Raw genomic sequence first — 13,895 nt, forward strand, 5'->3', positions numbered from 1 at the left:
AGCTGGATGGGAAGTGAAGCAGCTGGGTCTCTACCCGGCGCCCATAAGGGATGCCGGTGCTTCAGAACAGGGTGTTAACTCACTGCGCCAAAGCACCAGCCCCTCCAGTGTGTTAAGATGTAGTGTTGGGGGCCAGTGCTGTGGCGTAGAGGCTAAAAGCTGTCGCCTGCAGTATCGGCATCCCATATGGGTGCCAGTGCGGGTCCCGACTGCTCTACTTCCGATCCAGCTCTCTGCTATGGCCTGGGAAAGCTGTAGAAGATGACCCAAGTCCTTGGACACCTGCATCCACGTAGGAGACCCAGAGGAAGCTCCTGTGTTCTGGCTTCAGATGGGTGCAGCTCAGGCCGTTGCAGCCAATTGGGGAGTGAACCAGCAGATGGAAGACTTTCTCTGTTTTTCCTTCTCTCTGTGTGTAACACTTTCAAATCAAATAAATAAATCTCAAAAAAAAAAAAAAAAAAAGATGTAGGGTGAAGTTTTTGCCTAATGTGATAATCCAGTCTTGACCTTCCAACATTCAGATCCATGAAGTAAACAAATTTCTTTCTTTTATAAATTACCCAGTGTATGATATTCAGCATTAGCAACAGAAAGCAAATGAAGATAAAAATCCTATTCAAGCTATGTCATGAAAGCAATGACACATTCTGCCTAATTCTAAAGTTAGGGTCAATTTTCTTTTTCATCTTTTTATTTTTTTTCTTGTTCATTATATGCTTTATGGAAGACAAAAGTCCAAAAACACATTCACCACCCCCCAACCACTAGCAGGCAGAGTCTTCCTTCATGTAGCCATGTCTATGGGTACCCCAAGATATAGCTCTCTCCTCAAACATTTCATCTCAACTATAAAAATGGAGCTGCAAAGGGTACACAAAGATAAATGAGATTTTCTTGCCCTTATTCTAATACAAACACTTCAGGTGACTCAAGAAACATGAGTAACAAAGAGTGAGAACTATGTAATTAAGGAATGGAATGTCTGTTACCTATTTGTTGGAACTGGCGCCTCTCTGAAAAAATCAGTTTGTGTGGACATGAGCACATGGAGAAACAAGTTCCGGGTGATTGCTTCTATTGGTTCCCAGAAGGCACATGTCTCCTATACCCTCTTGGTAATGAAAGACAAACTACAGAAGAATCCAGTATTTATATCTTGCCCACTTTGAGGTATTGAATACATAAGGAAAAGATTAGTTATATCCAAATAGCATGCAATAAAAATATTTTTAAACCAACATGGTTAAGTGTTAAGATTTTTAGAAATCAAAATAGTTCACATAATTTTAACTAACGTCAAAGCTAATAAGTCTTCCATGGTAATGATTTAAATGCAAGTGATGTTGGTTTTCTTTCACATTCACTTCCTTCCTTCAGAGTAAAGGTAGATCAGTTGTTCTTCAACAAGTTAATGCAGCTCTGCAAGAGGGAGACATTATTCCTGGTATGCTTTATTTCCAGTTCAGACATTTCAATTAGATTCTTTCTAAGTGCTGCCACTCTCTTCTGCTTGAAATTTATCCGTTCTTTTTTCGCAGATTCAGAAAGCTCTTCAAATTTCTGGCAGCATTCCTTTTGGTGTGCCTCTGCCAACTTGACATCTCTGCTTTTCAACCTGGCTTTATCCAGAGCTTTGTTTGCGTTCTCATAGTTAATAAGGGTCTTGGTACGTCTGTATGGGAGGTCCTTTGCAGCTCTGTGTTGAGCATGTAGTAACGGAGGAGTTCTGTGAGCTTTAACTCTTCGTCTGATGAGACTCGACTCTCTACTTTCCTGTTTATCAGCTCAGCAACCTTCAACAGGTATCTTGATGACTGCTGGCTCTTCAAAAGCCAGGCTGTGCAAGCAAGCTGCAGTGTGGATATAGTCGTCTGCAACATTTTTATGAGACCTGGTCATCTTGTCAGCTTTCCCACAGGCGTCCTTGATCCTGTTGTAATAGTTAATGAGGAAGGTCTTCCCTTGCTCAAAGAAGTCATCTACCTCCTTAACACCACACTTTTGAAAAAGCCACATCTCTTTGGTGTTTTTCCACCTGACACTTAGGCCTCCAGTTCCTGTTTCATCTTTGCAAATTCTTCCTTGGTCATAGGCCCTTCACCCTCTCCGAGTTTCTGCATCTTCTCACGAGGGCCGTCGAAGTCAGGCTTTGCAAGTGCAGGTGGAACAATAAGCCCAGCATGCTCTGTTGTTTCAGTGAGTGTCATGTAGCCACACCAAGTCTTCATGCTGCCTTGTAACAGAAAACTCTGGGCTCGGAAACGTGGGCAGTGTGGTCTTGGTGTGCACCTCATCTCTCCGCTGAGGTGCATCAGATATGTCAGTCTGAGGTGAGGGATCAATATTCAGGTCCACAGACACAGATCTCAGCTTGCTGCGGTCCTCCTCCTGGAGCTGCAGCAACTCGGGAATCGCGGCCATGACGATGCGGGCCTGGAGCAGGGGCCTTGCTCAGCACCACGCAGAGACCGCCGGCCGCAGGACCGCGACGAGAACGCGGAGCCACAGGCACTCTCTGAGCCAAGCGCATCTCAAGATCTTTTTCATCATTTTAACCACAGAGTACAATAGCGCCATTTACAGCACAGTCCTGCAATTATGCATCAAAGCATAAACAGATGGATAAAGGAACATATTTGGTTGGTGAGACTCATTTTTAGTGAAATGATTTTGGGTTGGTAAGCATTGTTTTCATTTTTAGAGTTTCTAATTTATGATTAACATGCCTAACCTCTTCCCCCTTATCTTTTTGTAAAATATTATCTGTCCACTTCTTACACTTATCTCTTCACGAATTTATGAAGAGTGTCTATAAAATTCAAGCTGTGATTTATTTCATTTTCTTGGAATTAAATTCATATAGGTCTGCTGACCTAGATTGTTGAAGGCATCAAAACTTTTCTTTCTCTGAAACATGTAGGTTGAGTATCACTATCCTAGATGCTTGGGATCAGAAGTAAATGTTTCCTATTTCAGACTTCTTAAAATTTTAGCATATTCACATACATATAATGAGATATCTTGGGAATTAGACTGAATTCTTTTTTAAAATTATTTATTTATTTATTTTGAAACCTGGGGGCGGGGGGGAGAATCTTCCATCCTCTGGTTCACTCTCTAGATAGCTGGAACAGCCAACTCTGGGCCAGGCCAAAGCCAGGAATCAGGAGCTTCTTTGGATCTCCCATGTAGGTGCAGGGGCCCAAACACTCGGGCCATCTTTCAGTGCTTTTTTCAGGACAATAGCAGGGAGTTGGATGGGAGGTGGAGCAGCCAGGACTCAAACAGGTGCCCATACGGGATACCAGCATTGCAGGCAGTGGCTGTACCCCTGTGCCACAACATTGGCCTCTGGGCTGAATTCTAAACTCAGAATTCATTCATGTTTCATGTATGTCTTACATATATAGCCTAAAGATAATTTTATACAGTATTTTTTTAAAAAAAGCACCTGCTTTTCAACTATAATCCATCACATGAATTTTAGGTGTGGAATTTTTCATTTGTGACCTCATGTTGGCACTCAAATGTTTTAGACTTTGGATCACTTTGGATTTCATATGTTCAGAATAGGGATGCTCATCCTGTTTAATTCATCAGGCTCTAGCATCAGACTGCCAGAGATTAAATTTCCAGCTGTGTGTTCTTGGGAGAAACACTTCTAGGTGCCTCAGATTCCTCGCTGGAAAAATTAAGGATAAAACAAATATAAGACCAATAATATTACTACCTTGGAATGTTCTTAGTATTAAATGTGATAATATGTGTAAAACACAGAAGTCCACAATTAATATTTAAACTAAATGGCGGGCGCCGCGGCTCACTAGGCTAATCCTCCGCCTTGCGGCGCCAGCACATCGGGTTCTAGTGCCGGTCGGGGTGCCGAATTCTGTCCCGGTTGCCCCTCTTCCAGGCCAGCTCTCTGCTGGGGCCCGGGAGTGCAGTGGAGGATGGCCCAAGTGCTTGGGCCCTGCACCCCATGGGAGACCAGGAGAAGCACCTGGCTCCTGCCATCGGATCAGTGTGGTGCGTCGGCCGTGGTGGCCATTGGAGGGTGAACCAACGGCAAAAGGAAGACCTTTCTCTCTGTCTCTCTCTCTCACTGTCCACTCTGCCTGTCAAAAAATAAAAAAAACAAATAAAATAAAATAAAAAATAAACGAAGTGGGGACACTCAGTTGGACAATACCTGTCCCAGAGATCTCTACCAGGTTGCCAAGGTCAAGGTGGCCTATTTAACAGGTCTACTCCTCCCTTACCCATTCTGCTTCCTCTCCCTTCCTTTCACAAGTGTTGATCCATAACAATTCAAAACCAAGACTCCACCTCAGCATCTGAAGATGACCAGTGTTGCCAGTGAACTCAGTGTGCAACATCAGCTCATCAGAAAACTCCCAGACGTGTCCATAGACGTTTCTGTTTATATTTTTCATAGTTCATGGTTGAAATGAGACATAAATTTAAGACAAATCACATTTTTAATCTAGTTTTGTGTAATTATATGATCTACTTCAATGCATCTTTGAAGAAACAATATAGAATTTATGCCGGTAGGCAACAGAAAATATTCTTTTAAAAGGAGTACAGGAAAAAATAAAATAACCAATATCATCACTGCAGTATTAGAATCAAGCTACAGGTCTTGTTTGTAAGTCATTACTCTCATTTAACATAATGAGACTATAGTCCTGTTTGTACATTATTGTAAATAATTTAACAATAGGCATTTATTAACAATCATAATTTATAACACAAGACCAAGAACTTACATGCCAGTTATGTTTTATGTGTCTCTTTTGGCATAACTAATAATCCCATGTGGCAATAAATATTATCTACCTATTATGCAGGTAGATAAGGATGCATTGAAAATTTGAGTAATTTGTTTGAAGTCACACAGTGTGTAGATGACAGACCTAGGATTCAAACTCAGCCATGTGACTCAAAGCCCACTTTAAACCTTAAAACTACTCCCATTTTTTTGTTTAAAATTTTTGATATTTAACCCAGGTTTAGTCTAAAATGTAGGATGCCCCACTGTCATCACCTTCATATTCTCTATTTATGTAAACTCTGCTTTTAGGCACTTTGAGTGACACAGTGACACAGAGGTTACATCTTACAATTAATTCAGTGGCAAGGTAAGGTGAGAATAACTGACCTGAATATATATATAAAGGTAAAACAAATGCTGTCAGGACTAGAACAGATTGGAGTTTGAGCAAAAAAAGGGGGGGGGGAGGTGAGGGGAATTCCAAATGGAACTTCCTTGGGGTGGGATGTATTAAATATCCAGAATTGTTGAGATGAAAAGTTTTCCAGACTAGGGTAAGCCTGGCAAACAAAAAAGGGTGAATATACAGGGTATACTTGAAGAATGACGGAGAGAATTTCTTTGATACTATGGGTTTATTTTATTTTATTGAGCTAAATTGTTCCTCAACAGCTGCATGAAATTTAAATTCTTATAAATTAAATCACTTTAAAGTACTGGGGACTAATGAAATAAAATAATTTAACCTTCATAAAGCTAAAGATTTCTTTGTACAGTATAAAATCACACTTTTCCTTAAGATCTTAGTAATTCTATATTTTCTTATGCTCAGATTTTAAATCAATGGAACCTATTCTTCCATGCTTCATATAGTGTTCTTTCTAATTCATGTTTCTGCTTCTACTTTCCTGTTGTTTTTTTTTAAGTCAAATTCATTGTATTTCTCATGTTTCCTTTTCCATGTCTGCAAATTCAGCATACCAACAAAATACACACACAAAAAAGGAAATATTCCCCCAATGATTTCAAAATCAAATTTATTTTTCTATAATTTGATTTATAGGTAATGCTGAAGAAAGAACCAGGGAACATTTTAAAATAACTCCTAATTACTAACAGATGAAAATGCATTGCCTAAGTTAGGCATGGAATTCAGGCAGCTGATTATGTTGGAAATGCAATTGCATGCTTCTATTGGTGGATACACCCCCTTTCTAGACTGGCCCACCCAGGGCTTTTGGTGCCCATATTAGTCAGTATCCATATTTCCATTTATACACAGTATTGCCTGAAAATAGTACAGGAAGAAGACTTACCTGACTAAAAATACTTAAAAGGTTTCAACGTTTGAAACCTCATGCTTTACAGGCAGGCATTTGGCACAGCAAGTGAAGGTGCCTCTTGAGACACTGGCATTCCATAGCAGAATGCTTGAGTTTAAGTACTAGCTCATCTAGCCACTCCAATTTCACCCCATGGGAGGCAGCAAGCATTGACTCAAGTATTTGCATCCCTGCCATCCATATGGGAGACTGAGATTGAGTTCTGGGCTCCCCCACTTCAGCCTGGCCCAGCCCTGGCTGTTGTAGGCATTTGAGGAGAAAACTAAGGCATGGGAGATTATCTATCTATCTATCTATCTATCTATCATCTATCTACCTGTATATCTCTCCACTCCCTTCAAATAAATTTAAATCTCATACTTTAAAAATAGTATGAATATCATATCTTTTTAAAAAGATTTTATTTATTTATTTATTTGAGAGGCAGAGCTACAGATAGAGAGAGGAAGAGCTGGAGAAAAAGGTCTTCTGTCCGCTGGTCCACTCTCCAGATGTCCACAACAGCTGGAGCCAAAGCCAGGAGCCAGGAGCCTCCTCAGGCTCCTCCCCACACAAGTGTAGGGGCCCAAGAACTTGGGCCATCGTCCACTGTTTTCCCAGGTCCATTAGCAGGGAGCTGGATTGGAAGTTAGCAGTCAGGAATCAAGTCAATGCTCGTATGGGACATCAGGTCACAGGTGGTAGTTTAACCTGCTGTGCCATAATGCCAGCCCCTTAAGAAATGTCTGATTGTGATAAGCTCTAAAAAGGAAATGTAGGAGGTTGATACAACAGATGATAATTACGTTAGAGGAGCAGGACTACTTATCTGGGTTTGGTTTGAGGAAAGGCCCTCTGAGAATTCCTTTCAGTAGGGATATAAACAGTAAGAAGAGGGAAGGGCTGTTTGTGTAGGGCAGACAGCATGTCTAAGACCGTGAATTGGAAACATTTTGACTTAATTCAAGAGTAAATATGGGAGCATATTAGTGTACAAGAACAGAAAGACAGAGAGATGTAGAAAATAAAGGTAGAGAATTAAACATGAATTCTAATATATGGTAACTCCTTTGGATCTTATTGTAAATAAAACAAAAAGCTTCATAGGATGTTAAGCTGGAACACATGGTTTGCTTTTCTATTTAAAATGATTACTTTGCTGTATAAAAACTGCATCAGAGAGGGATAAAAGTAGAATCAGGAAAATAGTAAGAAGACTTTTGTAGATGTCCAGGCAGATACAAAGGTGTTAGAAAATGCCGCACTGATGACAAAGTTGCAGAGATTTAGATTTGAAAGATATTTTAGGGGAACACCTGAGAAGGTTTGTCTTGGGTGGTATATTGGATAAAGCAGAGACCATTCAAAAGTGACTTAAATGTTTCTTCAACAGCTGCATGGATAGAGGTATTTTATTTTGAGATGCAGAGATTAAAAAATAGTAGTGGAAGACCATTTTAGGTATGCTAAATCTGAACTGCTTCTCTCAAGTGGGGATAAATGACAGGTAAACAGTTGACTTGTCTATGTCTGTATGAGACTGTAGCTCTGTTAATCAATATTGAGTAATTACCAGGTATCAAATACTGAACAAGGAATGGTTGAGGAAAGTAGAATTTTTAATGTGCAGTGGACTGGGATGGGAAAGGAGGGTATGATATCTGAATGATTACCAAGTGCAGAAGTTGCAGTCTAATGTGTCTCTACAGAAGGCAGACTCTAGAACAGAAATTGGAGAGATTATGATTATAATTAGACAGATTGTAATTTAGTGTAAAGCTTTCCAATAATTAAAACTATTTAAGTGATATACATTAGTTTTAAATTCAGAGTTAGTCACAAAAGAGTAAATTCCCTTCCTTAGATCCCTTCAAGTGCAAGACTCTGGGATGTAGTATTTGCATTAGTAGAGAGGCAAAAGAGATCCACATTTCCTTGCAAATCTCTGTGTCTGTAATTATGTGTTTTAAACAGCAGGATTGTGAAGAAAAGGAGTAATTTTACTCTTTATCAAAAATGTACTAAACATTTATAGGCACTGTCATAGTCCTTTCCAGTTGCTTGTAATTATATAATGAACACGTGAGAGAGGATAATTGATAACAGAAAGATATTTATTTTGGATCATGGTTCTGAAGGTTGGAATTCCAAGATCATAGCATCAACATCTGTTGGCTTCTGGGGAGGGACTCATGATGTTTCAACTCATGACAAAAAATGGATAAAAAGCCAGGTGCATGTAGAAGAGAAGCAAGAGAAAATCAAAGAAGCTGAACTCATTTTTTTTTTTTTTCAACAAACTACACTCCTGGTAATTAATCCAGACCCTCAAGAGCAGGAACTCACTCACCTGAGAAAAGCATTAATCAGTTTGTGAGGGCTCCACCTCCATGACCCAAATAATTCTCATCAGGCCCTACCTCTCAACATTACTGCACTTGGGACCAAGCTTGAGTGTTTATTGTCTAATCATTCTTATATCAATTCTCTGAAGTACAATTGTTCAAGTTTTATAGATGATGATTGTACATAAAACAACTAAGCAATACCTACAGTATTCAGGTAGAAATCTAAACATCTGTAAGCTCTTATGCAGTTTCTTCTATATTAGAGACTATGAATTCTTCCCAGGGCCAAAAGCATTTTTCAATACTTCCATCAAGATCTCACTGACATCTAGAAAATCCACCCAAAAGAGAGTCTAATTCTGCAAGCAGACACTTATCTGGACATAAATAAAGGGGAAATCTTACTTTTTGAGCCAAATGGGCTCCAGAAGCAGTGAGAGAGGATGATGGGTCTCCAGATCTGCCTTTATAACACGTGCTTAGGGGCCACTGCTGTGGCGTAGCAGGTGGAGCCTCCGCCTGTGGTGCCGGCATCCCATATGGGCGCCAGTTGGAGTCCTGGCTGCTCCACTTCCCATTCAACTCTCTGCTATGGCCTAGGAAAGTAGTAGAAGATGGCCCAAGTCCTTGGGGCCCTGTATCCGTGTGGGAAACCAGAAGGAAGTGTCTGGGTCCTAGCTTCAGATGGGTGCAGCTCCGGCTGTTGCAGCCAATTGGGGAGTGAACCATTGGATGGAAGACCTCACTCTCTGCCTCTCCTCTCTCTGTGTAACTCTGACTTTCAAATAAATAAATAAATCTTTTAAAAAAAAAAGAACATGTGCTTAATGCATGAATGTAGGGACAGAACAGAGTACATCCTGCCCCTAAAATAAACAATACCAATGGCTCTATCTGGTAATGATCAGATAAAATAACTCCTATTTTATAGAAAAGAGTGAGCAAAGGAGGAAGAGAGGCCACAAGTGTTAGTCTTGGAGCCATCCCTTAAAGGAAATATAGGAGTGATTGTCTCTGAATATTGGGATTTCCTTTTCCCTGTTTTTCTAAAAAAAAATATGTATTTATTTATTTATTTGAAAGGGCAGAGTTACAGAGAAAGGAACACATACACATACAGAGAGAGAAAGAGAGAGAGAGAGAGAGAGAGAGAGAGAGAGATATCTCCAACAGCTGGTTCGCTCCCCAAATAGCTGTAGGGCTAGTGTTGGGCCAGGCCAAAGCCAGGAGCCAGGAGCTCCTTCTGGATCTCCCATGTGGATGGCCGGGGCCCAAGCACTTGGGCCATCTCCTGCTACTCTTCCCAGGCCATTAGCAGGGAGCCAGGTTGTATATGAAGCATTCAGGACTCAAACCAGTTCTCATATGGGACACCAGTGTCACGGGCATCTGCTTTACCTGCTACTCCGCAATGCTGGCCCTGAATGCATTTTCCTGTATGCATATGTCTAACTATTAAAGTGGACAATAGTATCATGCTTGTATTTTGTCTTTCAACATCTTTTTGTGTGTTCTTTCTTCTGCTTAGAAAATCTGTTATGTCCCTGTCCACCTAGCTACCACAAAGCACCAATATTTATAATTCAGACCTTAACTGAACTAGCACATTATCTTACCCTAGCTTCACCTCAGATTTTATGCTTCTATTGACACCATGGGGCTCAATCCTTGACTGTGTACTTTCAGAGAGGATAGAGCCTCTCTGGCGCTGCTTCTTCGCCTTCTTGTTCTCTTCATGCTTGTTGAGCCAGGGACATGTGGCGTGAGTCTTCTTGGGCTGCAGGTCCATGGGCTTGTGCTTCTTGCCCTTGTAGAATTTCCTGAGGTCTTCTTTCTGGGTGTGTTTAATAATGGTAAGAACATGGGAGATAAATTTGAAGCCAATTTACATCTTGAAGAGCCTGGACACACCTCCTGTTACTTGGTGATATGCAGCTGGGACAATTCCATCTTCAGGTTGTCCAGCTGTTTCAGCAGCTCCTCTTTCTTCTTGCCAGGAAGCTCCTGAGCCTTGAGCTTGGCCAAGACTGTGCAAGTCATGCTGCCTGCCGCTCCTCAGCTGTTACTTGGGGCTGGTACTGTGGCAAAGCAGGTAAAGCCGACGCCTGCAGTGCCAGCATCTCGTATGGGTGCTGGTTCGAGACCTGGCTGCTTCACTTCCAATCCAGCTCTCTGCTATGGCCTGGAAAAGTAGAAGATGGCCCAAGTCCTTGGGCCCCTGCACTGCCTGGGAGACCTGGTACAAACTCCTGGCTCCTGACTTTGGATAGGCACAGCTCCAGCCATTGTGGCCAACTGGGGAGTGAACCAGCGGAGGGAAGACCTCTCCTCTCTGCCTCTCCCCTCTCTGTGTAACTCTTTCAAATGAATAAATAAATCTTTAAAAAAATTATACCCTACTTCCCATAAAGCTATAACTGTATCTACTATACTAATTGCCTATTTATGTATACAGTAAAATTCACCTTGTTAGAGGACTTGGTCTCCTTCATTTTGTATCTGAAGAACACAAATAGTGCCAGGACACAGTAGTAATTCAACATATTTCTATTGAATTTGATCGACTGTTGTTCCCAGGCACGTGCCAATGGGTTGATGAGCAAGGAAGTGAGCCACATCATGGACTCAAGACTCATCTAATCCCACAATGCTTTGGCCCAGTGCCATGACAAATACTGTTGATTCAAATGGCTTTCCTTTTACTCGAATTTGGAGAAAGGCACCATCCTAAACATTTCCAGGAACTACTAGATAACTGTTGGTTCAGAGAACAGAACTTGTCTCCTGATGAAACTTTACTATGACTTTTCCTTCTAGTCTTTGTCTTTCAAACAAAGCTTCTTTCAAGACACAACTCTCTGCTCTCTGAAAGTGTAGAGGCAAGGGCACTCCCTTCTGTGTTGGTGTACTTTTTAATTAGAGCATTGCGATATATACTTTTCCTACACTAAATCACCCAACAGGGCTAAGAGTTTCACATTCTCTTCTTAACTTAGAAGTGCACCTTCTTAATACTTCAGTAAAATTTTATTTGGTCACTTTAAAGGGAAAACTTCTTGTTAAATAGTTGCAGGTTGCTTGCCTCTTTTGGTAAAGAGCATGGTTTTTATTAAAGATTTATTTATTTTTGAAAGAGAGGGAAAGATAGAGAGAGAGAGGTTTTCCATCGGGTGGTTCACTTTTCAAATGACTGCAATGACCAGGGCTTGTTCAGACGGAAGCCAGGAACCAGAAGTTTCTTCCTGGTATCTCACAAATGTGCAGGGCCCAAGGACAAGGACTGTCCTCTGCTGCTTTTCCCAGGCCATTAGCAGGGAGCTGAATAGAAGTGGAGCAACCAGGACAAGAACCTGTGCCCATATTGGATGCCAGAGTCAAGATGGCAGCCTTACCTGCCATGCCACAATGCCAGTCACAAACAGCATGTTTTTGAGGAGGTAGTATGCCTTCTGGGTTTTTAGATATTGAGACATAGCCAAATTTCCCAATAGGAGGTCTGGTTTCTGATTGTGAGCTGTGTTGCCTAATTGTGAGCAAGTTGTTTGATCCCTCTGACACTCGCTTCATTCATCTGTAAAATAAACCCATCTAATATCCTTACAGTGGGATTAACTATTAAGTATTTTAAAAAGCAATTGAGAATAAAATTAAATCAGTTATCAACAGAAAGTAGGTCCTTCTCAGTGTCTGTGTTTCTGTCTTTATAAAGCTATCATGATTGAATCATGGGGTTCCACCTTCACAACCTAATCCAATCCAGTCACTTCCCCAAAAGCGCTGCCTTCAGACACCAGGTTTGGATCAAGCCTCTGCCTTAATCCACCAACCATTTGCTTTAATCCACTAACTGTTAACATAAAACTTTGGGGTTTAAACATCGACATGAGTTTTGGTAGTCAAACTTTGTTTAGTCCATTATAATGGGAATATTCATTCTCAATACCACCAAGAGTTATCATGAGAACCATAGATGCAGATGCCAGTGTTGACAAACAACTGATTTGAGACTGGACAGAACTGATTTTTTTCATAGAATATTTATCAGTTTAAAGAAACACATCATTTAAAATGTTATATGATGATTGTCATGGGACTGAGGAGAACCATGATCTATTGAGTGTGTAGTTATCAACTCTGTACCTTCATTCTCCAGGTCTGTGTGCTGAATCCACAATGAAGCATCTGCTGCTATGAGGAATTGCCTTTAAATTTTGAAATTCTGGGACTTTACATACATGGATCATTCTGATAATGACCTGTCCCTTCAGTCTTTACTTGGTATTCATTCTTTGGGACCACATAAAGTAGTATCTCTGGAGTCTCTTTGCCAGACTCCTTGGGCGAACTGGGCTCTTCTATTGTGTCCCATATGCTGGTTATTAGACGGTCTCATCTTTACTTGAGATGCACCTGTTTCTATTATTGAGTAGAGAATACTTTGATGATTAAATATCCAATTTAATTTGCCTTAGAATTCTCAGTACCTAGGATTCTCTGCAACTTAGAATGTGTTTAAATTATGTTTGCTGAAGAGAGAGAGAGAGAGAAGGACAGAGGGGAAGATAGAAAGATTGGGAGAGGGAAGGAGAAAGAGGAATTCTCAAAACTTAAAGTCATTTTTGAGATACATTCATTTTGCCATTATGAGTAAGAGCATGAATATTGGAGCTAAATGCACGACTGGAACGCCAGCTCAATTCCCTCTTAGTTGTAAACCCTGAACTAGATGCTTGCCTTTGCTGTTCCGAAGACTCCTCATCTGTAAAATAAATATGTTACTAGCTACTTCTTAGGGTTTTATGTTAAATGCATAAGTTGTTCATACAAGCAACTTAGAACATTGCCTAGACTGTAGTGATCACTCAATAAATGTTAGCTGGGACAAGGCTTATGGCACAGCAGGTCAAGTCATCACCTGTGGCACTGGCATCTTGTATGAGCAGCAGTTTGAATGCCAGCTGTTTCTGCTTCCAGTCCAACTTCCTGCTGATGTGCCTAGGAATGCAGTGGAAGACACCCCAAGTGCTTGGGCCCCTACTAACCTATGGGAGACCTGGCTTTCACCTGGTCCAGCCCTGGCTATTGGGGAGTGGTCCAGTGAGTGGAAGATCGATCTCTCTCTCTGCCTATCCTTCCCTCTTTGTAACAATGTCTTGAAAATAAATAAATAAACACACAAATAATTTAAAAAATAAATTTTAGCCATTGATATTAATATTAATACATCTCTCAGATTCCAAAACAAATAATAATGGCTAATTACAATTTCAGAGGCTATTGATTTGTCAGTGGGCATCTTTGAAGTATTTCTCATTCATGTCTTTTTTTTAACTTTTATTTAATAAATATAAATTTCCAAAATACAACTTTTGGATTATAGAGGCTTTTTCTTCCCATAATCTCCCTCCCACCCACAACCATCCCATCTCCCGCTCCCACTCCCATCCC

At 40.7% G+C, this 13,895-nt stretch overlaps 2 pseudogenes; both read right to left on the bottom strand.

The window, feature by feature from the left end:
• Window positions 1-537: 537 nt before the first annotated feature.
• LOC100356117 (sorting nexin-5 pseudogene) lies at window positions 538-2,486 on the bottom strand (annotated as a pseudogene).
• A 7,622-nt stretch (window positions 2,487-10,108) lies between these two features.
• On the bottom strand, window positions 10,109-10,612 carry LOC100344163 (large ribosomal subunit protein uL29 pseudogene; annotated as a pseudogene).
• Window positions 10,613-13,895: the final 3,283 nt, after the last annotated feature.

This window comes from Oryctolagus cuniculus, chromosome 5 (genome assembly GCF_964237555.1).
Source record: "Oryctolagus cuniculus chromosome 5, mOryCun1.1, whole genome shotgun sequence".
In the NCBI taxonomy this organism is placed as follows: Eukaryota; Metazoa; Chordata; class Mammalia; order Lagomorpha; family Leporidae; genus Oryctolagus; species Oryctolagus cuniculus.